At 47.5% G+C, this 24,939-nt stretch overlaps 12 non-coding genes and 2 pseudogenes across 12 annotated transcripts; all 14 read left to right on the top strand.

Moving 5' to 3' along the window:
• The first annotated feature begins 1,099 nt into the window (after nt 1-1,099).
• LOC143753216 (U2 spliceosomal RNA) lies at nt 1,100-1,290 on the top strand. Its single transcript, XR_013207634.1, has one exon. It is a non-coding gene; the product is annotated as a U2 spliceosomal RNA (small nuclear RNA).
• Nucleotides 1,291-1,724: 434 nt separating this feature from the next.
• Nucleotides 1,725-1,889, top strand: LOC143753176 (U1 spliceosomal RNA). The gene has a single exon (XR_013207597.1). It is a non-coding gene; the product is annotated as a U1 spliceosomal RNA (small nuclear RNA).
• A 1,129-nt stretch (nt 1,890-3,018) lies between these two features.
• Nucleotides 3,019-3,209, top strand: LOC143753215 (U2 spliceosomal RNA). Its single transcript, XR_013207633.1, has one exon. It is a non-coding gene; the product is annotated as a U2 spliceosomal RNA (small nuclear RNA).
• A 434-nt stretch (nt 3,210-3,643) lies between these two features.
• LOC143753346 (U1 spliceosomal RNA) lies at nt 3,644-3,807 on the top strand. Its single transcript, XR_013207712.1, has one exon. It is a non-coding gene; the product is annotated as a U1 spliceosomal RNA (small nuclear RNA).
• Nucleotides 3,808-4,936: 1,129 nt separating this feature from the next.
• LOC143753214 (U2 spliceosomal RNA) lies at nt 4,937-5,127 on the top strand. Its single transcript, XR_013207632.1, has one exon. It is a non-coding gene; the product is annotated as a U2 spliceosomal RNA (small nuclear RNA).
• Nucleotides 5,128-5,560: 433 nt separating this feature from the next.
• On the top strand, nt 5,561-5,724 carry LOC143753345 (U1 spliceosomal RNA). Its single transcript, XR_013207711.1, has one exon. It is a non-coding gene; the product is annotated as a U1 spliceosomal RNA (small nuclear RNA).
• A 1,120-nt stretch (nt 5,725-6,844) lies between these two features.
• On the top strand, nt 6,845-7,035 carry LOC143753212 (U2 spliceosomal RNA). The gene has a single exon (XR_013207631.1). It is a non-coding gene; the product is annotated as a U2 spliceosomal RNA (small nuclear RNA).
• Nucleotides 7,036-7,468: 433 nt separating this feature from the next.
• LOC143753344 (U1 spliceosomal RNA) lies at nt 7,469-7,632 on the top strand. The gene has a single exon (XR_013207710.1). It is a non-coding gene; the product is annotated as a U1 spliceosomal RNA (small nuclear RNA).
• A 6,585-nt stretch (nt 7,633-14,217) lies between these two features.
• On the top strand, nt 14,218-14,393 carry LOC143753272 (U2 spliceosomal RNA; annotated as a pseudogene).
• Nucleotides 14,394-14,827: 434 nt separating this feature from the next.
• LOC143753343 (U1 spliceosomal RNA) lies at nt 14,828-14,991 on the top strand. The gene has a single exon (XR_013207709.1). It is a non-coding gene; the product is annotated as a U1 spliceosomal RNA (small nuclear RNA).
• Nucleotides 14,992-21,587: 6,596 nt separating this feature from the next.
• On the top strand, nt 21,588-21,764 carry LOC143753292 (U2 spliceosomal RNA; annotated as a pseudogene).
• A 434-nt stretch (nt 21,765-22,198) lies between these two features.
• LOC143753342 (U1 spliceosomal RNA) lies at nt 22,199-22,362 on the top strand. The gene has a single exon (XR_013207708.1). It is a non-coding gene; the product is annotated as a U1 spliceosomal RNA (small nuclear RNA).
• A 1,120-nt stretch (nt 22,363-23,482) lies between these two features.
• Nucleotides 23,483-23,673, top strand: LOC143753211 (U2 spliceosomal RNA). Its single transcript, XR_013207630.1, has one exon. It is a non-coding gene; the product is annotated as a U2 spliceosomal RNA (small nuclear RNA).
• Nucleotides 23,674-24,107: 434 nt separating this feature from the next.
• Nucleotides 24,108-24,271, top strand: LOC143753168 (U1 spliceosomal RNA). Its single transcript, XR_013207589.1, has one exon. It is a non-coding gene; the product is annotated as a U1 spliceosomal RNA (small nuclear RNA).
• The last annotated feature ends 668 nt before the right edge of the window (nt 24,272-24,939 follow it).

The following is a 24,939-nucleotide window of genomic DNA, read 5'->3' as shown; positions in this document are numbered from 1 at the left end:
AGTTCCTCTTCTTCTGGTAGTTAACGACCTAGGAAGTCCAGGGAATTGAACTGCAGTGGTTGATCGAGAGATGTAAAACTCTCAACCTAGGACCAGTCTGCAAAAGTAGGGCTGTTTTTTAGTTTTTTTTCTTCATCATTCTTCAAATAATCTCCATTATTCAACCAGCGCTTTTATTGGCAGCAGTGGTCCTAGAAGCAAAGTTGTTCCGAATGAGGAGTTCTATCATGTGGTATGAATACCTTGTGCATGTGTGAAAAATCACCTGACATACAGTCGCCTATGGCCGTATTCATGTTGTTGTTTTTACTGTTTACAGCGCCACCAAGTGGCCAGTCGCCACATCCCTTTTCACCTGAGCACAGGCTGAGCCCGTGCACAGGTGTACCGACTTGGGTGTAATTGTCTCATTCCGTTGGAGAGTTATGGCCATTTAAGTAAAGCCCGCCTCGCCCACTCCCAACGTTTTGGCGTCCCGTCGCCAACGTGAATCGAAATTCCGACTTTTTTCCCCATCGCTGTCGGCAATCAGACTCCAGGGAATCTTTCTGCACCGGTTTGGGTCAGATCGGGCGAAAGACCTAGGACTAGTGTGCAAAAGTAGCTTTTTCACAAAATCCCAAATACCCGAAAATCTCGCCAGCGCAACCATCGAATCCGAGGCCTGCGTCTTGTTCGGCCCGAGCCAAGGATTCCGGTGATGTAAGACACTTGGGTCTGCGACGGACGGTTCAGGAGTTACGAGGCATTTCGTACTTCTGATCGCTGCAGCGCCACCTTGGGGCCGATTGGGCCGAGCCTTGGTGATGTTGTAGACCGGGCGGGTACTACCATCCCTCAAGAGTTTCAAGTCTCTACGACGTACGCTTTGGTCTGCCCGCTCACTTTTAGGGCAGAATGTTTGTTGGTCCAAAATCCCAGGTTGCACTCCAAAGTGTCGTGTTGTGCGCTCTGCTGTGATCCATTTTCGGTGTCAACAGTCAAGCTGAGCTTGTATTGCTGTGAGCTGAGCTTGTTTGCTGGCGACCTTTAGACCCTCTCGCCACGGCCCAGGTGGGCGTGGCCTTTGACGGCTCCCCCGCCTCTGCGTCATTGTGTCATCGCTTCTCGGCCTTTTGGCTAAGATCAAGTGTAGTATCTGTTCTTATCAGTTTAATATCTGATACGTGCCCTACCCGGGCACCATATATTAAATTGATTTTTGGAACTGGGAGATGGAAGAGGGGCTTGCTCCGTCCACTCCACGCATCGACCCGGTATTGCAGTACTTCTGGGAACGGTGCACCCCCAAAAACTGTGTTCAATGAAAGAGATGTTTTAGTCTTGTGTGGCAGCAGGTGTTAATGGAAGTAACGTATATTGCTGTGTATGGGTGCTTTAAAGGTGTTGTAGGTGATCATATGCTATACAGGTAATGGTGGTGTGAGAGGGAAAAAAAAACAACAACTCTGTTCTTATCTCGTTTAACATCTGATTCGTCCACTATCCGGTGACCGCGTATGAAATTGATTTTTGGCTCATGGATCCGGAGCATGAAAACAACATCATCCACAACAACAACAGCAAAAGAGCCCGACTCTGCAGGTTTTTGATGTCTCTCTCTTATCTCTTGGAGTTTTTACGAATGAGCTGATGAGTTGAATCAGGTGTGTGTTTGATTGTCCGACCGTTGGTGAGGATTGCGGAGAGGGACACGGTTCCTCTGACGGGAGGCCTGGGAATTCATACTTACCTGGCAGGGGAGACACCATGATCAGGAAGGTGGTTCACCCAGGGCGAGGCTCGGCCATTGCACTCCGGTTGTGCTGACCCCTGCGAAATTCCCCAAGTGTGGGAATCTCGACTGCATAATTTATGTTAGTGGGGGACTGCGTTCGCGCTCTCCCCTGGACACACTGGTTAAAAGAGCAGATTGTTCGAGTTCCTCTTCTTCTGGTAGTTAACGACCTAGGAAGTCCAGAGAATTGAACTGCAGTGGTTGATCGAGAGATGTAAAACTCTCAACCTAGGACCAGTCTGCAAAAGTAGGGCTGTTTTTTAGTTTATTTTTTTCATCATTCTTCAAATAATCTCCATTATTCAACCAGCGCTTTTATTGGCAGCAGTGGTCCTAGAAGCAAAGTTGTTCCGAATGAGGAGTTCTATCATGTGGTATGAATACCTTGTGCATGTGTGAAAAATCACCTGACATACAGTCGCCTATGGCCGTATTCATGTTGTTGTTTTTACTGTTTACAGCGCCAACAAGTGGCCAGTCGCCACATCCCTTTTCACCTGAGCACAGGCTGAGCCCGTGCACAGGTGTACCGACTTGGGTGTAATTGTCTCATTCCGTTGGAGAGTTATGGCCATTTAAGTAAAGCCCGCCTCGCCCACTCCCAACGTTTTGGCGTCCCGTCGCCAACGTGAATCGAAATTCCGACTTTTTTCCCCATCGCTGTCGGCAATCAGACTCCAGGGAATCTTTCTGCACCGGTTTGGGTCAGATCGGGCGAAAGACCTAGGACTAGTGTGCAAGAGTAGCTTTTTCACAAAATCCCAAATACCCGAAAATCTCGCCAGCGCAACCATCGAATCCGAGGCCTGCGTCTTGTTCGGCCCGAGCCAAGGATTCCGGTGATGTAAGACACTTGGGTCTGCGACGGACGGTTCAGGAGTTACGAGGCATTTCGTACTTCTGATCGCTGCAGCGCCACCTTGGGGCCGATTGGGCCGAGCCTTGGTGATGTTGTAGACCGGGCGGGTACTACCATCCCTCAAGAGTTTCAAGTCTCTACGACGTACGCTTTGGTCTGCCCGCTCACTTTTAGGGCAGAATGTTTGTTGGTCCAAAATCCCAGGTTGCACTCCAAAGTGTCGTGTTGTGCGCTCTGCTGTGATCCATTTTCGGTGTCAACAGTCAAGCTGAGCTTGTATTGCTGTGAGCTGAGCTTGTTTGCTGGCGACCTTTAGACCCTCTCGCCACGGCCCAGGTGGGCGTGGCCTTTGACGGCTCCCCCGCCTCTGCGTCATTGTGTCATCGCTTCTCGGCCTTTTGGCTAAGATCAAGTGTAGTATCTGTTCTTATCAGTTTAATATCTGATACGTGCCCTACCCGGGCACCATATATTAAATTGATTTTTGGAACTGGGAGATGGAAGAGGGGCTTGCTCCGTCCACTCCACGCATCGACCCGGTATTGCAGTACTTCTGGGAACGGTGCACCCCCAAAAACTGTGTTCAATGAAAGAGATGTTTTAGTCTTGTGTGGCAGCAGGTGTTAATGGAAGTAACGTATATTGCTGTGTATGGGTGCTTTAAAGGTGTTGTAGGTGATCATATGTTATACAGGTAATGGTGGTGTGAGAGGGAAAAAAAAACAACAACTCTGTTCTTATCTCGTTTAACATCTGATTCGTCCACTATCCGGTGACCGCGTATGAAATTGATTTTTGGCTCATGGATCCGGAGCATGAAAACAACATCATCCACAACAACAACAGCAAAAGAGCCCGACTCTGCAGGTTTTTGATGTCTCTCTCTTATCTCTTGGAGTTTTTACGAATGAGCTGATGAGTTGAATCAGGTGTGTGTTTGATTGTCCGACCGTTGGTGAGGATTGCGGAGAGGGACACGGTTCCTCTGACGGGAGGCCTGGGAATTCATACTTACCTGGCAGGGGAGACACCATGATCAGGAAGGTGGTTCACCCAGGGCGAGGCTCGGCCATTGCACTCCGGTTGTGCTGACCCCTGCGAATTCCCCAAATGTGGGAATCTCGACTGCATAATTTATGGTAGTGGGGGACTGCGTTCGCGCTCTCCCCTGGACACACTGGTTAAAAGAGCAGATTGTTCGAGTTCCTCTTCTTCTGGTAGTTAACGACCTAGGAAGTCCAGAGAATTGAACTGCAATGGTTGATCGAGAGATGTAAAACTCTCAACCTAGGACCAGTCTGCAAAAGTAGGGCTGTTTTTTAGTTTATTTTTTTCATCATTCTTCAAATAATCTCCATTATTCAACCAGCGCTTTTATTGGCAGTAGTGGTCCTAGAAGCAAAGTTGTTCCGAATGAGGAGTTCTATCATGTGGTATGAATACCTTGTGCATGTGTGAAAAATCACCTGACATACAGTCGCCTATGGCCGTATTCATGTTGTTGTTTTTACTGTTTACAGCGCCACCAAGTGGCCAGTCGCCACATCCCTTTTCACCTGAGCACAGGCTGAGCCCGTGCACAGGTGTACCGACTTGGGTGTAATTGTCTCATTCCGTTGGAGAGTTATGGCCATTTAAGTAAAGCCCGCCTCGCCCACTCCCAACGTTTTGGCGTCCCGTCGCCAACGTGAATCGAAATTCCGACTTTTTTCCCCATCGCTGTCGGGAATCAGACTCCAGGGAATCTTTCTGCACCGGTTTGGGTCAGATCGGGCGAAAGACCTAGGACTAGTGTGCAAAAGTAGCTTTTTCACAAAATCCCAAATACCCGAAAATCTCGCCAGCGCAACCATCGAATCCGAGGCCTGCGTCTTGTTCGGCCCGAGCCAAGGATTCCGGTGATGTAAGACACTTGGGTCTGCGACGGACGGTTCAGGAGTTACGAGGCATTTCGTACTTCTGATCGCTGCAGCGCTACCTTGGGGCCGATTGGGCCGAGCCTTGGTGATGTTGTAGACCGGGCGGGTACTACCATCCCTCAAGAGTTTCAAGTCTCTACGACGTACGCTTTGGTCTGCCCGCTCACTTTTAGGGCAGAATGTTTGTTGGTCCAAAATCCCAGGTTGCACTCCAAAGTGTCGTGTTGTGCGCTCTGCTGTGATCCATTTTCGGTGTCAACAGTCAAGCTGAGCTTGTATTGCTGTGAGCTGAGCTTGTTTGTTGGCGACCTTTAGACCCTCTCGCCACGGCCCAGGTGGGCGTGGCCTTTGACGGCTCCCCCGCCTCTGCGTCATTGTGTCATCGCTTCTCGGCCTTTTGGCTAAGATCAAGTGTAGTATCTGTTCTTATCAGTTTAATATCTGATACGTGCCCTACCCGGGCACCATATATTAAATTGATTTTTGGAACTGGGAGATGGAAGAGGGGCTTGCTCCGTCCACTCCACGCATCGACCCGGTATTGCAGTACTTCTGGGAACGGTGCACCCCCAAAAACTGTGTTCAATGAAAGAGATGTTTTAGTCTTGTGTGGCAGCAGGTGTTAATGGAAGTAACGTATATTGCTGTGTATGGGTGCTTTAAAGGTGTTGTAGGTGATCATATGCTATACAGGTAATGGTGGTGTGAGAGGGAAAAAAAACAACAACTCTGTTCTTATCTCGTTTAACATCTGATTCGTCCACTATCCGGTGACCGCGTATGAAATTGATTTTTGGCTCATGGATCCGGAGCATGAAAACAACATCATCCACAACAACAACAGCAAAAGAGCCCGACTCTGCAGGTTTTTGATGTCTCTCTCTTATCTCTTGGAGTTTTTACGAATGAGCTGATGAGTTGAATCAGGTGTGTGTTTGATTGTCCGACCGTTGGTGAGGATTGCGGAGAGGGACACGGTGCCTCTGACGGGAGGCCTGGGAATTCATACTTACCTGGCAGGGGAGACACCATGATCAGGAAGGTGGTTCACCCAGGGCGAGGCTCGGCCATTGCACTCCGGTTGTGCTGACCCCTGCGAATTCCCCAAATGTGGGAATCTCGACTGCATAATTTATGGTAGTGGGGGACTGCGTTCGCGCTCTCCCCTGGACACACTGGTTAAAAGAGCAGATTGTTCGAGTTCCTCTTCTTCTGGTAGTTAACGACATAGGAAGTCCAGAGAATTGAACTGCAGTGGTTGATCGAGAGATGTAAAACTCTCAACCTAGGACCAGTCTGCAAAAGTAGGGCTGTTTTTTAGTTTATTTTTTTCATCATTCTTCAAATAATCTCCATTATTCAACCAGCGCTTTTATTGGCAGTAGTGGTCCTAGAAGCAAAGTTGTTCCGAATGAGGAGTTCTATCATGTGGTATGAATACCTTGTGCATGTGTGAAAAATCACCTGACATACAGTCGCCTATGGCCGTATTCATGTTGTTGTTTTTACTGTTTACAGCGCCACCAAGTGGCCAGTCGCCACATCCCTTTTCACCTGAGCACAGGCTGAGCCCGTGCACAGGTGTACCGACTTGGGTGTAATTGTCTCATTCCGTTGGAGAGTTATGGCCATTTAAGTAAAGCCCGCCTCGCCCACTCCCAACGTTTTGGCGTCCCGTCGCCAACGTGAATCGAAATTCCGACTTTTTTCCCCATCGCTGTCGGCAATCAGACTCCAGGGAATCTTTCTGCACCGGTTTGGGTCAGATCGGGCGAAAGACCTAGGACTAGTGTGCAAAAGTAGCTTTTTCACAAAATCCCAAATACCCGAAAATCTCGCCAGCGCAACCATCGAATCCGAGGCCTGCGTCTTGTTCGGCCCGAGCCAAGGATTCCGGTGATGTAAGACACTTGGGTCTGCGACGGACGGTTCAGGAGTTACGAGGCATTTCGTACTTCTGATCGCTGCAGTGCCACCTTGGGGCCGAGCCTTGGTGATGTTGTAGACCGGGCGGGTACTACCATCCCTCAAGAGTTTCAAGTCTCTACGACGTACGCTTTGGTCTGCCCGCTCACTTTTAGGGCAGAATGTTTGTTGGTCCAAAATCCCAGGTTGCACTCCAAAGTGTCGTGTTGTGCGCTCTGCTGTGATCCATTTTCGGTGTCAACAGTCAAGCTGAGCTTGTATTGCTGTGAGCTGAGCTTGTTTGTTGGCGACCTTTAGACCCTCTCGCCACGGCCCAGGTGGGCGTGGCCTTTGACGGCTCCCCCGCCTCTGCGTCATTGTGTCATCGCTTCTCGGCCTTTTGGCTAAGATCAAGTGTAGTATCTGTTCTTATCAGTTTAATATCTGATACGTGCCCTACCCGGGCACCATATATTAAATTGATTTTTGGAACTGGGAGATGGAAGAGGGGCTTGCTCCGTCCACTCCACGCATCGACCCGGTATTGCAGTACTTCTGGGAACGGTGCACCCCCAAAAACTGTGTTCAATGAAAGAGATGTTTTAGTCTTGTGTGGCAGCAGGTGTTAATGGAAGTAACGTATATTGCTGTGTATGGGTGCTTTAAAGGTGTTGTAGGTGATCATATGCTATACAGGTAATGGTGGTGTGAGAGGGAAAAAAAACAACAACTCTGTTCTTATCTCGTTTAACATCTGATTCGTCCACTATCCGGTGACCGCGTATGAAATTGATTTTTGGCTCATGGATCCGGAGCATGAAAACAACATCATCCACAACAACAACAGCAAAAGAGCCCGACTCTGCAGGTTTTTGATGTCTCTCTCTTATCTCTTGGAGTTTTTACGAATGAGCTGATGAGTTGAATCAGGTGTGTGTTTGATTGTCCGACCGTTGGTGAGGATTGCGGAGAGGGACACGGTGCCTCTGACGGGAGGCCTGGGAATTCATACTTACCTGGCAGGGGAGACACCATGATCAGGAAGGTGGTTCACCCAGGGCGAGGCTCGGCCATTGCACTCCGGTTGTGCTGACCCCTGCGAATTCCCCAAATGTGGGAATCTCGACTGCATAATTTATGGTAGTGGGGGACTGCGTTCGCGCTCTCCCCTGGACACACTGGTTAAAAGAGCAGATTGTTCGAGTTCCTCTTCTTCTGGTAGTTAACGACATAGGAAGTCCAGAGAATTGAACTGCAGTGGTTGATCGAGAGATGTAAAACTCTCAACCTAGGACCAGTCTGCAAAAGTAGGGCTGTTTTTTAGTTTATTTTTTTCATCATTCTTCAAATAATCTCCATTATTCAACCAGCGCTTTTATTGGCAGTAGTGGTCCTAGAAGCAAAGTTGTTCCGAATGAGGAGTTCTATCATGTGGTATGAATACCTTGTGCATGTGTGAAAAATCACCTGACATACAGTCGCCTATGGCCGTATTCATGTTGTTGTTTTTACTGTTTACAGCGCCACCAAGTGGCCAGTCGCCACATCCCTTTTCACCTGAGCACAGGCTGAGCCCGTGCACAGGTGTACCGACTTGGGTGTAATTGTCTCATTCCGTTGGAGAGTTATGGCCATTTAAGTAAAGCCCGCCTCGCCCACTCCCAACGTTTTGGCGTCCCGTCGCCAACGTGAATCGAAATTCCGACTTTTTTCCCCATCGCTGTCGGCAATCAGACTCCAGGGAATCTTTCTGCACCGGTTTGGGTCAGATCGGGCGAAAGACCTAGGACTAGTGTGCAAAAGTAGCTTTTTCACAAAATCCCAAATACCCGAAAATCTCGCCAGCGCAACCATCGAATCCGAGGCCTGCGTCTTGTTCGGCCCGAGCCAAGGATTCCGGTGATGTAAGACACTTGGGTCTGCGACGGACGGTTCAGGAGTTACGAGGCATTTCGTACTTCTGATCGCTGCAGTGCCACCTTGGGGCCGAGCCTTGGTGATGTTGTAGACCGGGCGGGTACTACCATCCCTCAAGAGTTTCAAGTCTCTACGACGTACGCTTTGGTCTGCCCGCTCACTTTTAGGGCAGAATGTTTGTTGGTCCAAAATCCCAGGTTGCACTCCAAAGTGTCGTGTTGTGCGCTCTGCTGTGATCCATTTTCGGTGTCAACAGTCAAGCTGAGCTTGTATTGCTGTGAGCTGAGCTTGTTTGTTGGCGACCTTTAGACCCTCTCGCCACGGCCCAGGTGGGCGTGGCCTTTGACGGCTCCCCCGCCTCTGCGTCATTGTGTCATCGCTTCTCGGCCTTTTGGCTAAGATCAAGTGTCTGGTCCTAGGGTAGAGACAGCGATCGCCTCTTGGAGGTTTTTCCGGCTTGGGTCCTTCAGTGACTTGAGCCCCAAACTTTTGAGAGGTACATTGATCCAGCTGCTTTTATTCCGGTTCTGTTTTAAGGTAAGACCTTTTTATCTATTTATTTATTTATTTATTGTTTTTTAAAGTTTTAGGCTGTTGGTGTCTCCACCATGTCGGCTGCCCGTGCCGGCATGAGGAGGCACCACAGCGTGCGTTTTTTATTCAAAGAAGTTGAGGGGAAGCTCCTGGGGATGTCACGTCTTGACTTCTCCAGGAAGCTGATCCAAAAAACTCTAAATTTTAAACCTGATGATCTGAATTGCATCGTGACTCTGCCCCTGAACAAAGGATTTGATGTTAGTTTTAGAGCGGTTTCCCACCTGAATGATTTCTGGCACAGATTTGAAGTAGCTAAATCCCAGCTGTCCATGTTTACTGTTGAAAAGCTCTCTGACAACACACTTAAAACTGTGATTGTTAGAATGTTTAATGAGACAGTGACTGGGGAGGACATTTGTGTCTGGCTGGGCAGATTTTGCACAGTTCGAAGCCAGCCAGTCAAGGTTTTAGATGAGGATGGTATTTGGACATGCTCCTGGCGAATTCCCATTAAACAATGGGAAGACGCTGGGGGCTACCAGGGCCTGAAGCATCTGCCTTCTATGATTGTGTTGGGTGAGAACAGAGGCTACATTCACTACCAGGGTATGCCCAAATTATGTAGAAAATGTGGAAAGTTTGGGCACTTAGCTGAAGCATGCCAGGAAATGATATGTGGGAAATGCAGAGAAATTGGTCATACTTTTGAAGAGTGTACCAATGGCAGGCGGTGCAACCTCTGTGGGGAGTCATCCCATCTCTACAGAGATTGCCCTAAAAGTTTTGCCAACAAACTGAAAGGCAACAAAATGGCCGCCCCACATGTGGAACAAACAAAAGAGCAAAGGAAGGAGGAGGCGGTCCCTGAGGTTTTGGCGGGAAATTCTATTTCCCAGCCAGCCTCAGGGAGTGGGCAGGAGGAAGGAAGTGGGGCGGCCACAGGGGCGGAGTCAAGTTTTAACAGCGAACAGAGTGAGGAAGCCGTTCCCCAACAAGAGAGAAGTGAAAACAAAATGGAGGAGGAGGAGGAGGATGCAACGGCTTCCTCACTCTACACCGTATCGGAGGTTAGTGTGGTGGATAGTGGGGGTGAATCCGAGGGTTCACTCCCCAATGCTCAGGTGCAAAAAAGGTCTGCGAGATCTCCTCTGCTTCAAACAGAGGAGAAAAGGCTGCGGGCATCGCATCGGCTAGATAGTTCCTCTTCGTTAGATCTAGACCGTATGTGGCCCGCAGAATCTCCCAATGAAGTCTCCTTTTTGCACGTTAAGCTTAGAACATCGTCACCGAAGGAGCCACAAGAGGTTCTCTCTGTGGACTCTGAGGCGGCGAGCATTTGCCCTCCTGATCCCAGTTTTTCTGGGGAAAGGGAGAAGCAAGTGCTACATGACATAACATGATTTTAATGTAACTTTCTGCAGTCTTTTGGTTTTATCCTTCTATTAATGCTTGTATTTTTAACCATACTGCTCATGGCCCTCACTATCTCTACAATCAATGTGAGAAGTGTGAGGTCTACTTTGCGAGCACAGAGTGTGTTATCCTTTTTAAAAACTTTTAAGTCAGATGTGTTTTTATTGCAAGAATGTGGTTTGCCCTTTTTAACAAATTACAGGAAGTGGGAGGAGATTTGGACCCCAGGATTTTCCATTTGGAGTGGGTCCAATTTTAACAAAAATGACGGTGTTGCTATTTTAATAAAAAATCCCAACCTTTTGGTGAAGGGCAGCACTGTGGTGAGGGACGGGCGGGCAATTTTAGCAAATCTGACTTTTTTAGGTAAGGATCTTAACATTTTAAATATGTATGGTTTTACTGAAAAAAATAACAGGTATGAGCTTTTAGAAGACTTGCAACCCCACATGCTAGGCAGGGCTCCCCTAGTGGTAGCAGGGGATTTTAATTGTGTATTATCAAAAAAGGACAGAAGGAGGGTAGGAGAGGATTTTAAGGTCGACAAGACATCGGTTTTATTACAAAATATAGTCAAAGATTTTAAGTTAGTTGACTGTTTTAAAACAATGCATCAAAGAGAGGAAGGCTTCACCTGGTTCAGTGGTGACGGTGCCAGAGCCTCTCGAATTGACTATATTTTTACCAGGGACCTCCCGCCGACCGATGCTACATTGACCCCCCTCTTTTTTTCCGACCACATGATGCTGTCTTGCACTCTTTCACTCCCCACGGGTGTGACTGCAGGGGGAGGGCTGTGGAAGCTGAACTGTTCCCTATTAGAGGACGAGGAAGTGGTTAGTGAGTATAGGGAGCAGTTCAGCCAATGGCAGACCCTCCAGGACTTTTACGACTCACGTGCACAGTGGTGGGAGATGGTGAAACAAAGGACAGGACGGTTTTTTAAACAAATTGGAAAAGAAAAAAAGAATAAAGAAAAAAGACGCATGATGGGGTTGCAAAAAAGACTGCAGAGATATTTTAACCTTTTAAACAATGGATTGGATTTTACAAATGAAATAAAAGAAGTAAAGAAAGAAATGTCAGATCTGTCTGAAACAAAGAGCAAAGGTGTCATTTTAAGATGTAGAGAAAGGGAGTTAGAGGAAGGAGAGAAGTGTACCAGGTATTTTTTTAAAAAGACAATAGCTCGGGGAGGGTCGATCAATATTTTAAAAACGTTTAGAGGGGGGGAAGTAAATACAACTGACCTGATTTTAGGGGAAATTGAAAGTTTTTACAGTAATTTATACGGCACTAAAGAGGTACACAATGGCATCTTAGAGGAAGTTTTAGGGTTTTTAGATAAAAAAGTTAAGAGTCCAAATGTGCTTTTATCCCAGGATTTTAATCTTTTAGAATTGGAAAAAGCTTTAAAGGGTTTTAAGAAGGGGAAGTCCCCGGGCATGGACGGACTCCCCTTTGAGTTTTATCTGACTTTCTGGGACATTTTAGCACATGACTTACTTACAGTTTTTAAAGAATTTGAGACTCTTGACAGACTTCCAGACAGCTTTAGAGTAGGGATAGTTACATTACTGTACAAAAAAGGAGACAAGACTGACTTGAGAAACTGGCGACCAATCACTCTTTTAAATTATGATTGTAAACTTTTTAGTAAGATTTTAGCTACACGCATGTCGACTGTTTTAGAGGACGTAATCCACCTGGATCAAGCTTGCGCTGTGCCCGGCAGGAAGATCACGGACAGCCTGGTACTGATCAGAGACGCCATCTGTTATGCGAGAGACAGAAACATTAGGCTTGTAGTCCTAAATTTAGACTTTGAAAAAGCTTTTGATCGGGTCTCGCACCAGTACCTCCTTCAGGTACTGCAAAAAATGGGCTTTCCAGAGAGGTTTATAGCTTGGGTGGGACTGCTGTATGAGGGCTTAAGCAGCAAATTTCTTGCAAATGGGCATCTTTCCAAAGCTGTAAATATCCACAGCGGTGTCCGTCAGGGGTGTCCTTTATCTCCCCTTCTGTATGTGGCTTGTATTGAGCCACTGGCACAGATCTTGAGAAGGGATAAATGGATTAAAGGACTAGATATCCCAGGAACTGGTGGACTGACGGCGACCTGCGTTTTATATATGGATGACGTGACCCTTTTAGCGACTGACTTTTTATCAGTACGAAGAGCAATGGACTTGACTGACTGGTACGGTCGGGCCTCGGGCGCCAAGCTTAACAGGAGTAAGTCCGAGGCCCTGCTCTTCGGGCCGTGGGGCGACGTGGACACAGGAGGACTAGATTTGGATTTTAAAGAAAAGGATTTGAAAATTTTAGGAGTAAAATTTGACAGGGAGGGTGGAGGACCAGGAAACTGGACTGACATGTTAGGGAAAGTCAGACAAAGACTGGGCTTTTGGGGACTAAGACAACTGACGTTAGAAGGCAAGATTTTAATTTTTAAAGCAGTGATTTTACCACTAATTTTACTTGTCTGTTCTGTTTTTAGTCCCCCAAGACGATTCCTGGCTAAGTTGGAGAGGGCGGTATTTTATTTCCTGTGGGGGTCCAAGTGGGAACGAATCAAGAGGGAGGTCGTTAAAAAGAAAAAAGAGAATGGCGGGAAAGGCCTCCCAGACCCCCACCTGTTTTTAGGCAGCCGCTTTGCCGCCCTCCATATCCAGTATGCACTGACCCCATCCAGAGAACACAAGACAGCAGCCATGACCCGATTCTGGATGGGGTCATACCTAAGAAGTTTGAAAATTTTACCCATTGATCTTAAAAGTCCAGTGTCTTTTAATTTGTCAAAAGAGCATAGTTTTATTAAGAAATTTTTAAAGAAATATCTTTTAGAAACAAATGATGCCACTGTTTTAACTAATCACAAGTCTCTCGTCTCTCTTGTGCAGGATCGAGAATCGGTGAGTCCAGTTCCAGGCCTCACACTAGGTGAGGCCAAAGACGTTTGGAGGAACGCAGCCCACCCAGCTCTCCAGAACAGGCTTAAGGACCTGTCGTGGATGGTGGCTCATGAGATCCTCCCGGTCAGGGCGGTCATGCACTCCAGAGGCATGGCCAAAAACTCCACCTGCCCACGGTCCGGATGTGGTTCCCCGGAGACCGTTCAACATCTGCTCTGGGAGTGCGGCGCTGCGCGGGACCTGTGGGCCAAGACAGGCCCCCTGTTTTTCCCGTGCCTGCCAGCGGGTGGGGCCCAGGTGGACTATAAGCTCGCCATCCTGGGGGTGGGTCAGGGCTTGAAGGAGTTGACACCACCAACGTTTGCCTCGCTCTGGCTCACCCTCAACCACATCAAGGATGCCATCTGGGTCACCAGAAACCTGCTGGTGGGGAAACGCGTGACGGTCCCCCTCCACGCGTGCGAGCAGAGGATAACATCAACGCTGCAGGGTGGGCCGCACGTCGTTATTCGGATGGGGGGGCCGAGGTCACACGGAGAAGGTCCCGGCCGCCACCGTACCTGGCCGCCCGTAGATGCACCCTCACCACTCTGGCTACGGGAACAGCGGGCCAGCGGGCCGGAGGAGAGGGGATCTCCGCTGGGCACTGGAAGCGAGGAGTCTGGGGCCTGTTCTGGAGACCTGGAGTGAATGGACATTCTTGATAGGGACTCACCCTCGATCCTGTACAAGAGATGTTTTATTTGGCATATTTTATTGTTTTATTGTTTTATATTTGCATTCCTATTTTATTTTAATCCATTTTACCTTTACTTTAAAACAACACACAACATACATGGACTTTTACACAACACATCAACATAACTGATTTTTAACTGTAACTTATGTCCTTTTTGTTGTTTTAAGATATGTGCAAAAATGTGATTTTATAAGGAAAAAATGGATATTGAAAGAATGGAATGAAACAATGTGACAATAAACTTTTTTCGAAAGAAAAATCTGTTCTTATCAGTTTAATATCTGATACGTGCCCTACCCGGGCACCATATATTAAATTGATTTTTGGAACTGGGAGATGGAAGAGGGGCTTGCTCCGTCCACTCCACGCATCGACCCGGTATTGCAGTACTTCTGGGAACGGTGCACCCCCAAAAACTGTGTTCAATGAAAGAGATGTTTTAGTCTTGTGTGGCAGCAGGTGTTAATGGAAGTAACGTATATTGCTGTGTATGGGTGCTTTAAAGGTGTTGTAGGTGATCATATGCTATACAGGTAATGGTGGTGTGAGAGGGAAAAAAAAACAACAACTCTGTTCTTATCTCGTTTAACATCTGATTCGTCCACTATCCGGTGACCGCGTATGAAATTGATTTTTGGCTCATGGATCCGGAGCATGAAAACAACATCATCCACAACAACAACAGCAAAAGAGCCCGACTCTGCAGGTTTTTGATGTCTCTCTCTTATCTCTTGGAGTTTTTACGAATGAGCTGATGAGTTGAATCAGGTGTGTGTTTGATTGTCCGACCGTTGGTGAGGATTGCGGAGAGGGACACGGTTCCTCTGACGGGAGGCCTGGGAATTCATACTTACCTGGCAGGGGAGACACCATGATCAGGAAGGTGGTTCACCCAGGGCGAGGCTCGGCCATTGCACTCCGGTTGTGCTGACCCCTGCGAATTCCCCAAATGTGGGAATCTCGACTGCATAATTTATGGTAGTGGGGGACTGCGTTCGCGCTCTCCCCTGGACACACTGGTTAAAAGAGCAGATTGTTCGAGTTCCTCTTCTTCTGGTAGTTAACGACCTAGGAAGTCCAGAGAATTGAACTGCAGTGGTTGATCGAGAGATGTAAAACTCTCAACCTAGGACCAGTCTGCAAAAGTAGGGCTGTTTTTTAGTTTATTTTTTTCATCATTCTTCAAATAATCTCCATTATTCAACCAGCGCTTTTATTGGCAGTAGTGGTCCTAGAAGCAAAGTTGTTCCGAATGAGGAGTTCTATCATGTGGTATGAATACCTTGTGCATGTGTGAAAAATCACCTGACATACAGTCGCCTATGGCCGTATTCATGTTGTTGTTTTTACTGTTTACAGCGCCACCAAGTGGCCAGTCGCCACATCCCTTTTCACCTGAGCACAGGCTGAGCCCGTGCACAGGTGTACCGACTTGGGTGTAATTGTCTCATTCCGTTGGAGAGTTATGGCCATTTAAGTAAAGCCCGCCTCGCCCACTCCCAACGTTTTGGCGTCCCGTCGCCAACGTGAATCGAAATTCCGACTTTTTTCCCCATCGCTGTCGGCAATCAGACTCCAGGGAATCTTTCTGCACCGGTTTGGGTCAGATCGGGCGAAAGACCTAGGACTAGTGTGCAAAAGTAGCTTTTTCACAAAATCCCAAATACCCGAAAATCTCGCCAGCGCAACCATCGAATCCGAGGCCTGCGTCTTGTTCGGCCCGAGCCAAGGATTCCGGTGATGTAAGACACTTGGGTCTGCGACGGACGGTTCAGGAGTTACGAGGCATTTCGTACTTCTGATCGCTGCAGCGCCACCTTGGGGCCGAGCCTTGGTGATGTTGTAGACCGGGCGGGTACTACCATCCCTCAAGAGTTTCAAGTCTCTACGACGTACGCTTTGGTCTGCCCCCTCACTTTTAGGGCAGAATGTTTGTTGGTCCAAAATCCCAGGTTGCACTCCAAAGTGTCGTGTTGTGCGCTCTGCTGTGATCCATTTTCGGTGTCAACAGTCAAGCTGAGCTTGTATTGCTGTGAGCTGAGCTTGTTTGTTGGCGACCTTTAGACCCTCTCGCCACGGCCCAGGTGGGCGTGGCCTTTGACGGCTCCCCCGCCTCTGCGTCATTGTGTCATCGCTTCTCGGCCTTTTGGCTAAGATCAAGTGTCTGGTCCTAAGGTAGAGACAGCGATCGCCTCTTGTTGGACTTGGTCTCGTGTGTTGCTTGTCACACGGGACACACACCCTTCAGGAGGTACATTGACAAGCGGCTTTTAATTGACGACTCGTTCTACGAGGAATCTTCTGGTTTTAAGGTAAGCAGGTTTTAATTTATTTATTGTATATTTATTGTTGGGTTTTAGCCGCAGCAGGCTAGTGGTGCCTCCAACATGTCGGCTGCTCGTGCCGGCATGAGGAGGCACCACAGCGTGCGTTTTAAATTTAAACCAAAAGAGGATGGCACTCTCCGGGTCATGTCCAGGCTGGACTTTTCTAGGAAGTGCATCCAACAGTTACTCGGTTTTAAGGTTGTGGACATAAACTGCCTGTTGACTCTGCCCCTGAATCATGGCTTTGATGTAAGTTTTGCTTCTGCTACCTTGCTAAGTACTTTTTGGACTCGATTTGAAATGTGTAAAGCCAATTTCTCCATGTTCACTGTGGAAAAACTGACTGATAATTCACTGAAAGTTGTGATTGTCAGGATGTTTAATGAAACAGTTAGTGGAGAAGATATTTCTGTATGGTTGGCAAGATATTGCTCTATTCGTGGACAACCAGTCAAGGTTTTAGATGAAGACGGTATCTGGAGCTGTGCGTGGAGAGTGCCCATTAAACAATGGGCAGATCCCAACAGCTACCATGGCCTGAGTCAAATACCTTCTATGATTGTGTTGGGAGAGAATAGAGGCTACATCCATTACCAAGGGATGCCCAAGCTATGCCGCAAGTGTGGCAAACTTGGACATCTCGCCGAGGCATGCCAAGAAGTAGTGTGTAGGAAGTGCAGAGAAATTGGGCACATTTTTGAAGAGTGCCAAAATGGCAGAAAGTGCAACCTCTGTGGAGAATCATCCCATCTCTACAGAGACTGCCCTAAAAGTTTTGCCAACAAGTTAAAAAGCAACAAAATGGCCGCCCCACCCAAAGAACAAACAATTGAGGAGGCGGGCCCCGAGGTTTCGGCGGGAAATTCAAACCCCCAGCCAGCCTCAGGGATTGGACAGGAAGGAGGAAGTGGGGCGGCCACAGGGGCGGAGTCAATTCTGGCAGTTGGTGAGGGGGAGGAAGCCAATCCTCAAAATGAAATTGAAAAAGAAGACAGTATGGAGGATGAAGAGGAGGAAATGGCTTCCTCCCTAGTAACCGTGTCTGAGGTTAGTGTGTCCACGAGTGGGAGTGAAACAGATGTTTCGCTCCCCAATGCTCAAGTGCAGAAAAGAACTGCGAGATCTCCTCTGGTTCAAACAGAGGAGAAAAAGCTGCGGGTAGCGCATCGGCTAGATAGTTCCCCCATGGAAGATCTAGACCGTATGTGGCCCGCAGAATCTCCTAATGAAGTCTCTTTTCTGCATTTCAAGCTAAGAACATCATCGCCAAAGGATTCGCAAGAGGCCTTCTCTGCGAGCCCTGAGGCGTCAAGCACTTGCCCCCCTGATCCCAGCTCATCTGGGGAAAAGGGAAGGCAAGTGCAACAAGAAATAACATGATTTTAATTATACCTCTGTAGTCCCTTGGTTGCTTTTAAATGTCTCACACCCTTTTAACCATACTGCTCATGGCTCTCACTATCTCCACAATCAATGTGAGAAGTGTGAAGAGCAATATACGAGCACAGAGTGTGTTATCCTTTTTAAAATCTTTTAAGTCAGATGTGTTTTTATTGCAAGAATGTGGTCTGCCTTTTTTAACAAATTACAGGAAGTGGGAGGAGATTTGGACCCCAGGACTTTCCATCTGGAGTGGGTCCAATTTTAACAAAAATGACGGTGTTGCTATTTTAGTAAAAAATCCCCATGTTTTGGTGAAGGGCAGCACTGTGGTGAGGGATGGGCGGGCAATTTTAGCTAATCTGACTTTTTTAGGTAAGGATTTTAACATTTTAAATGTGTATGGTTTTACAGGTAAAAACAACAGGTATGAGCTTTTAGAAGACCTGCAGCCCCACATGCTCGGGAGGGCTCCCCTAGTGGTAGCAGGGGATTTTAATTGTGTTTTATCAAGACAGGATAGAAAGAGGGTAGGAGAGGATTTTAAGGTCGACAAGACATCGGTTTTATTACAAAATATAGTCAAAGATTTTAAGTTAGTTGACTGCTTTAAAACAATGCATCAAAGAGAGGAGGGCTTCACCTGGTTCAGTGGTGATGGCGCCAGAGCCTCTCGAATTGACTATGTTTTTACAAGGGACTGCCCGCCGACCGATGCTACATTGAGCCCCCTCTTCTTTTCTGATCACATGATGCTCTCCTGCACCCTTTCACTACCCACGGGTGTGACCGTAGGGGGAGGGCTGTGGAAGCTGAACTGCTCCCTATTAGAGGATGAGGAAGTGATTAGTGAATATAGGGAGCAGTTCAGCCAATGGCAGACCCTCCAAGACTTTTTCGACTCACGTGCACAGTGGTGGGAGATGGTGAAACAAAGGACAGGACGGTTTTTTAAACAAATTGGAAAAGAAAAAAAGAATAAAGAAAAAAGACGCATGATGGGGCTGCAAAAAAGACTGCAGAGATATTTTAACCTTTTAAACAGTGGATTGGATTTTACAGAAGAAATTAAAGAAGTAAAGAAAGAAATGTCAGATTTGTCCGAAACAAAGACTAAAGGTGTCATTTTAAGATGTAAGGAGAGAGAAATAGAAGAAGGGGAAAAGTGTACTAGATATTTTTTTAAAAAGACAATAACACGGGGAGGGTCAATTAATACTTTAAAAACTTTTACAGGTGGGGAGGTAAATACAACAGATCTGATTTTAGGGGAAATTGAAAGTTTTTACAATAATTTATACAGCACTAAAGAGGTACACAATGGCATCTTAGAGGAAGTTTTAGGGTTTTTAGACAAAAAGGTAAAGAGTCCAGATGTGCTTTTATCCCAAGATTTTACTCTTTTAGAAATGCACAAAGCGCTAAAAGGTTTTAAAAAGGGGAAGTCCCCAGGCTTGGATGGACTCCCCTTTGAGTTTTATCTGACTTTCTGGGACATTTTAGCACACGACTTATTGACAGTTTTTAAAGAACTTGAGACTCTTGACAGACTTCCAGACAGCTTTAGAGTAGGGATAGTTACATTACTATACAAAAAAGGGGACAAGACTGACCTGAGAAACTGGCGACCAATCACTCTTTTAAATTATGATTGTAAACTTTTTAGTAAGATTTTAGCTACACGTATGTCGACTGTTTTAGAGGACGTAATCCACCTGGATCAAGCATGCGCTGTGCCCGGCAGGAAGATCACGGACAGCCTGGTACTGATCAGAGACGCCATCTGTTTTGCGAGAGACAGAAACATTCGGCTAGTAGTCCTAAATTTAGATTTCGAAAAAGCCTTTGATCGCGTCTCGCACCAGTACCTGTTCCAGGTACTGGAAAAAATGGGGTTTCCTGGGAGGTTTATAGCCTGGGTGGGACTGCTGTACAACGATCTGTCTAGCAGAATTTTGGTTAACGGGCATTTATCCAAAGCTGTAAAACTCTACAGCGGCGTCCGTCAGGGGTGTCCTTTATCTCCCCTTCTGTATGTGGCTTGTATTGAGCCACTGGCACAAATCTTGAGAAGGGATAAATGGATTAAAGGACTAGACATCCCAGGGACTGGTGGACTGACGGCGACCTGTGTTTTATATATGGATGACGTGACCCTTTTAGCGACTGACCTTTTATCAGTACGAAGAGCAATGGACTTGACTGACTGGTACGGTCGGGCCTCGGGCGCCAAGCTCAATAGGAGTAAGTCCGAGGCCCAGCTCTTCGGGCCGTGGGGGAACGTGGACACAGTTGGACTAGATTTGGATTTTAAAGACAATGATTTGAAAATTTTAGGTGTAAAATTTGACAGAGAGGGTGGAGGACAAGGAAACTGGACTGACATGTTAGGGAAAGTCAGGCAAAGACTGGGCTTTTGGGGACTGAGACAATTGACGTTTGAAGGCAAGATTTTAATTTTTAAAGCTGTGATTTTACCACTGATTTTACTTGTCTGTTCTGTTTTTAGTCCCCCAAGACGATTCCTGGCCAACCTGGAGAGGGCGGTATTTTATTTCCTGTGGGGGTCCAAGTGGGAACGACTAAAGAGGGAGGTCGTCAAAAAGAAAAAAGAGAATGGCGGGAAAGGCCTCCCAGACCCCCACCTGTTTTTAGGCAGCCGCTTTGCCGCCCTCCACATCCAGTACGCACTGACCCCATCCAGAGAACACAAGACAGCAGCCATGACCCGATTCTGGATGGGGTCATACCTAAGAACTTTGAAAATTTTACCCATTGATCTTAAAAGTCCTGTGTCTTTTAATTTGTCAAAAGAGCATAGTTTTATTAAGAAATTTTTAAAGAAATATCTTTTAGAGACAAATGATGCCACCATTTTAACTAACCATAAGTCTCTTATCTCTCTTGTGCAGGATCGAGAATCGGTGAGCCCGGTTCCAGGCCTCACACTAGGTGAGGCCAAAGATGTTTGGAGGAACGCAGCCCACCCAGCTCTCCAGAACAGGCTTAAAGACTTGTCGTGGATGGTGGCTCATGAGATCCTCCCGGTCAGGGCGGTTATGCACTCCAGAGGCATGGCCAAAAACTCCACCTGCCCACGGTCCGGATGTGGTTCCCCGGAGACCGTTCGACATCTGCTCTGGGAGTGCGGCGAAGCGCGGGACCTGTGGGCCAAGACCGGCCCCCTGTTTTTCCCGTGCCTGCCAGCGGGTGGGGCCCAGGTGGACTACAAGCTCGCCATCCTGGGGGTGGGTCAGGGCTTGAAGGAGCTGACACAACCAAAATTTTCCTCGCTCTGGCTCACCCTAAACGTGATCAAGGATGCCATCTGGGTCACCAGAAATCTGCTGGTGGGGAAACGCGTGACGGTCCCCCTCCACGCGTGCGAGCAGAAAATAAGATCAACGCTGCAGGGTGGGCCGCACGTCGTTATTCGGATGGGGGGGCCGGGGTCACACGTAGAAGGTCCCGGCCGCCACCGACCCTGGCCGCCCGTAGATGCACCCTCACCACACCGGCTACGGGAACAGCGGGCCAGCGGGCCGGAGGAGAGGGGATCTCCGCTGGGCACCAGAAGCGGGGAGTCTGGGGCCTGTTCTGGAGACCTGGAGTGAATGGACAATTTTGATAGGGACTCACCCTCGATCCTGTACAAGAGATGTTTTATTTGGCATATTTTATTGTTTTATTGTTTTATATTTGCATTCCTATTTTATTTTAATCCATTTTACCTTTACTTTAAAACAACACACAACATACATGGACTTTTACACAACACATCAACATAACTGATTTTTAACTGTAACTTATGTCCTTTTTGTTGTTTTAAGATATGTGCAAAAATGTGATTTTATAAGGAAAAAATGGATATTGAAAGAATGGAATGAAACAATGTGACAATAAACTTTTTTCGAAAGAAAAAATCTGTTCTTATCAGTTTAATATCTGATACGTGCCCTACCCGGGCACCATATATTAAATTGATTTTTGGAACTGGGAGATGGAAGAGGGGCTTGCTCCGTCCACTCCACGCATCGACCCGGTATTGCAGTACTTCTGGGAACGGTGCACCCCCAAAAACTGTGTTCAATGAAAGAGATGTTTTAGTCTTGTGTGGCAGCAGGTGTTAATGGAAGTAACGTATATTGCTGTGTATGGGTGCTTTAAAGGTGTTGTAGGTGATCATATGCTATACAGGTAATGGTGGTGTGAGAGGGAAAAAAAAACAACAACTCTGTTCTTATCTCGTTTAACATCTGATTCGTCCACTATCCGGTGACCGCGTATGAAATTGATTTTTGGCTCATGGATCCGGAGCATGAAAACAACATCATCCACAACAACAACAGCAAAAGAGCCCGACTCTGCAGGTTTTTGATGTCTCTCTCTTATCTCTTGGAGTTTTTACGAATGAGCTGATGAGTTGAATCAGGTGTGTGTTTGATTGTCCGACCGTTGGTGAGGATTGCGGAGAGGGACACGGTGGCTCTGACGGGAGGCCTGGGAATTCATACTTACCTGGCAGGGGAGACACCATGATCAGGAAGGTGGTTCACCCAGGGCGAGGCTCGGCCATTGCACTCCGGTTGTGCTGACCCCTGCGAATTCCCCAAATGTGGGAATCTCGACTGCATAATTTATGGTAGTGGGGGACTGCGTTCGCGCTCTCCCCTGGACACACTGGTTAAAAGAGCAGATTGTTCAAGTTCCTCTTCTTCTGGTAGTTAACGACCTAGGAAGTCCAGAGAATTGAACTGCAGTGGTTGATCGAGAGATGTAAAACTCTCAACCTAGGACCAGTCTGCAAAAGTAGGGCTGTTTTTTAGTTTATTTTTTTCATCATTCTTCAAATAATCTCCATTATTCAACCAGCGCTTTTATTGGCAGTAGTGGTCCTAGAAGCAAAGTTGTTCCGAATGAGGAGTTCTATCATGTGGTATGAATACCTTGTGCATGTGTGAAAAATCACCTGACATACAGTCGCCTATGGCCGTATTCATGTTGTTGTTTTTACTGTTTACAGCGCCACCAAGTGGCCAGTCGCCACATCCCTTTTCACCTGAGCACAGGCTGAGCCCGTGCACAGGTGTACCGACTTGGGTGTAATTGTCTCATTCCGTTGGAGAGTTATGGCCATTTAAGTAAAGCCCGCCTCGCCCACTCCCAACGTTTTGGCGTCCCGTCGCCAACGTGAATCGAAATTCCGACTTTTTTCCCCATCGCTGTCGGCAATCAGACTCCAGGGAATCTTTCTGCACCGGTTTGGGTCAGATCGGGCGAAAGACCTAGGACTAGTGTGCAAAAGTAGCTTTTTCACAAAATCCCAAATACCCGAAAATCTCCCCAGCGCAACCATCGAATCCGAGGCCTGCGTCTTGTTCGGCCCGAGCCAAGGATTCCGGTGATGTAAGACACTTGGGTCTGCGACGGACGGTTCAGGAGTTACGAGGCATTTCGTACTTCTGATCGCTGCAGCGCCACCTTGGGGCCGAGCCTTGGTGATGTTGTAGACCGGGCGGGTACTACCATCCCTCAAGAGTTTCAAGTCTCTACGACGTACGCTTTGGTCTGCCCGCTCACTTTTAGGGCAGAATGTTTGTTGGTCCAAAATCCCAGGTTGCACTCCAAAGTGTCGTGTTGTGCGCTCTGCTGTGATCCATTTTCGGTGTCAACAGTCAAGCTGAGCTTGTATTGCTGTGAGCTGAGCTTGTTTGCTGGCGACCTTTAGACCCTCTCGCCACGGCCCAGGTGGGCGTGGCCTTTGACGGCTCCCCCGCCTCTGCGTCATTGTGTCATCGCTTCTCGGCCTTTTGGCTAAGATCAAGTGTAGTATCTGTTCTTATCAGTTTAATATCTGATACGTGCCCTACCCGGGCACCATATATTAAATTGATTTTTGGAACTGGGAGATGGAAGAGGGGCTTGCTCCGTCCACTCCACGCATCGACCCGGTATTGCAGTACTTCTGGGAACGGTGCACCCCCAAAAACTGTGTTCAATGAAAGAGATGTTTTAGTCTTGTGTGGCAGCAGGTGTTAATGGAAGTAACGTATATTGCTGTGTATGGGTGCTTTAAAGGTGTTGTAGGTGATCATATGCTATACAGGTAATGGTGGTGTGAGAGGGAAAAAAAAACAACAACTCTGTTCTTATCTCGTTTAACATCTGATTCGTCCACTATCCGGTGACCGCGTATGAAATTGATTTTTGGCTCATGGATCCGGAGCATGAAAACAACATCATCCACAACAACAACAGCAAAAGAGCCCGACTCTGCAGGTTTTTGATGTCTCTCTCTTATCTCTTGGAGTTTTTACGAATGAGCTGATGAGTTGAATCAGGTGTGTGTTTGATTGTCCGACCGTTGGTGAGGATTGCGGAGAGGGACACGGTGCCTCTGACGGGAGGCCTGGGAATTCATACTTACCTGGCAGGGGAGACACCATGATCAGGAAGGTGGTTCACCCAGGGCGAGGCTCGGCCATTGCGCTCCGGTTGTGCTGACCCCTGCGAATTCCCCAAATGTGGGAATCTCGACTGCATAATTTATGGTAGTGGGGGACTGCGTTCGCGCTCTCCCCTGGACACACTGGTTAAAAGAGCAGATTGTTCGAGTTCCTCTTCTTCTGGTAGTTAACGACCTAGGAAGTCCAGAGAATTGAACTGCAGTGGTTGATCGAGAGATGTAAAACTCTCAACCTAGGACCAGTCTGCAAAAGTAGGGCTGTTTTTTAGTTTTTTTTTTCATCATTCTTCAAATAATCTCCATTATTCAACCAGCGCTTTTATTGGCAGCAGTGGTCCTAGAAGCAAAGTTGTTCCGAATGAGGAGTTCTATCATGTGGTATGAATACCTTGTGCATGTGTGAAAAATCACCTGACATACAGTCGCCTATGGCCGTATTCATGTTGTTGTTTTTACTGTTTACAGCGCCACCAAGTGGCCAGTCGCCACATCCCTTTTCACCTGAGCACAGGCTGAGCCCGTGCACAGGTGTACCGACTTGGGTGTAATTGTCTCATTCCGTTGGAGAGTTATGGCCATTTAAGTAAAGCCCGCCTCGCCCACTCCCAACGTTTTGGCGTCCCGTCGCCAACGTGAATCGAAATTCCGACTTTTTTCCCCATCGCTGTCGGCAATCAGACTCCAGGGAATCTTTCTGCACCGGTTTGGGTCAGATCGGGCGAAAGACCTAGGACTAGTGTGCAAAAGTAGCTTTTTCACAAAATCCCAAATACCCGAAAATCTCG

The sequence above is a fragment of the Siphateles boraxobius genome, unplaced genomic scaffold, assembly GCF_051911475.1.
Source record: "Siphateles boraxobius isolate OS27281-9 unplaced genomic scaffold, OSU_SipBor_1 275, whole genome shotgun sequence".
In the NCBI taxonomy this organism is placed as follows: Eukaryota; Metazoa; Chordata; class Actinopteri; order Cypriniformes; family Leuciscidae; genus Siphateles; species Siphateles boraxobius.
The sequence above is the reverse complement of the archived record's forward strand: the minus strand, read 5'-3'. Positions and strand labels throughout refer to the sequence as shown.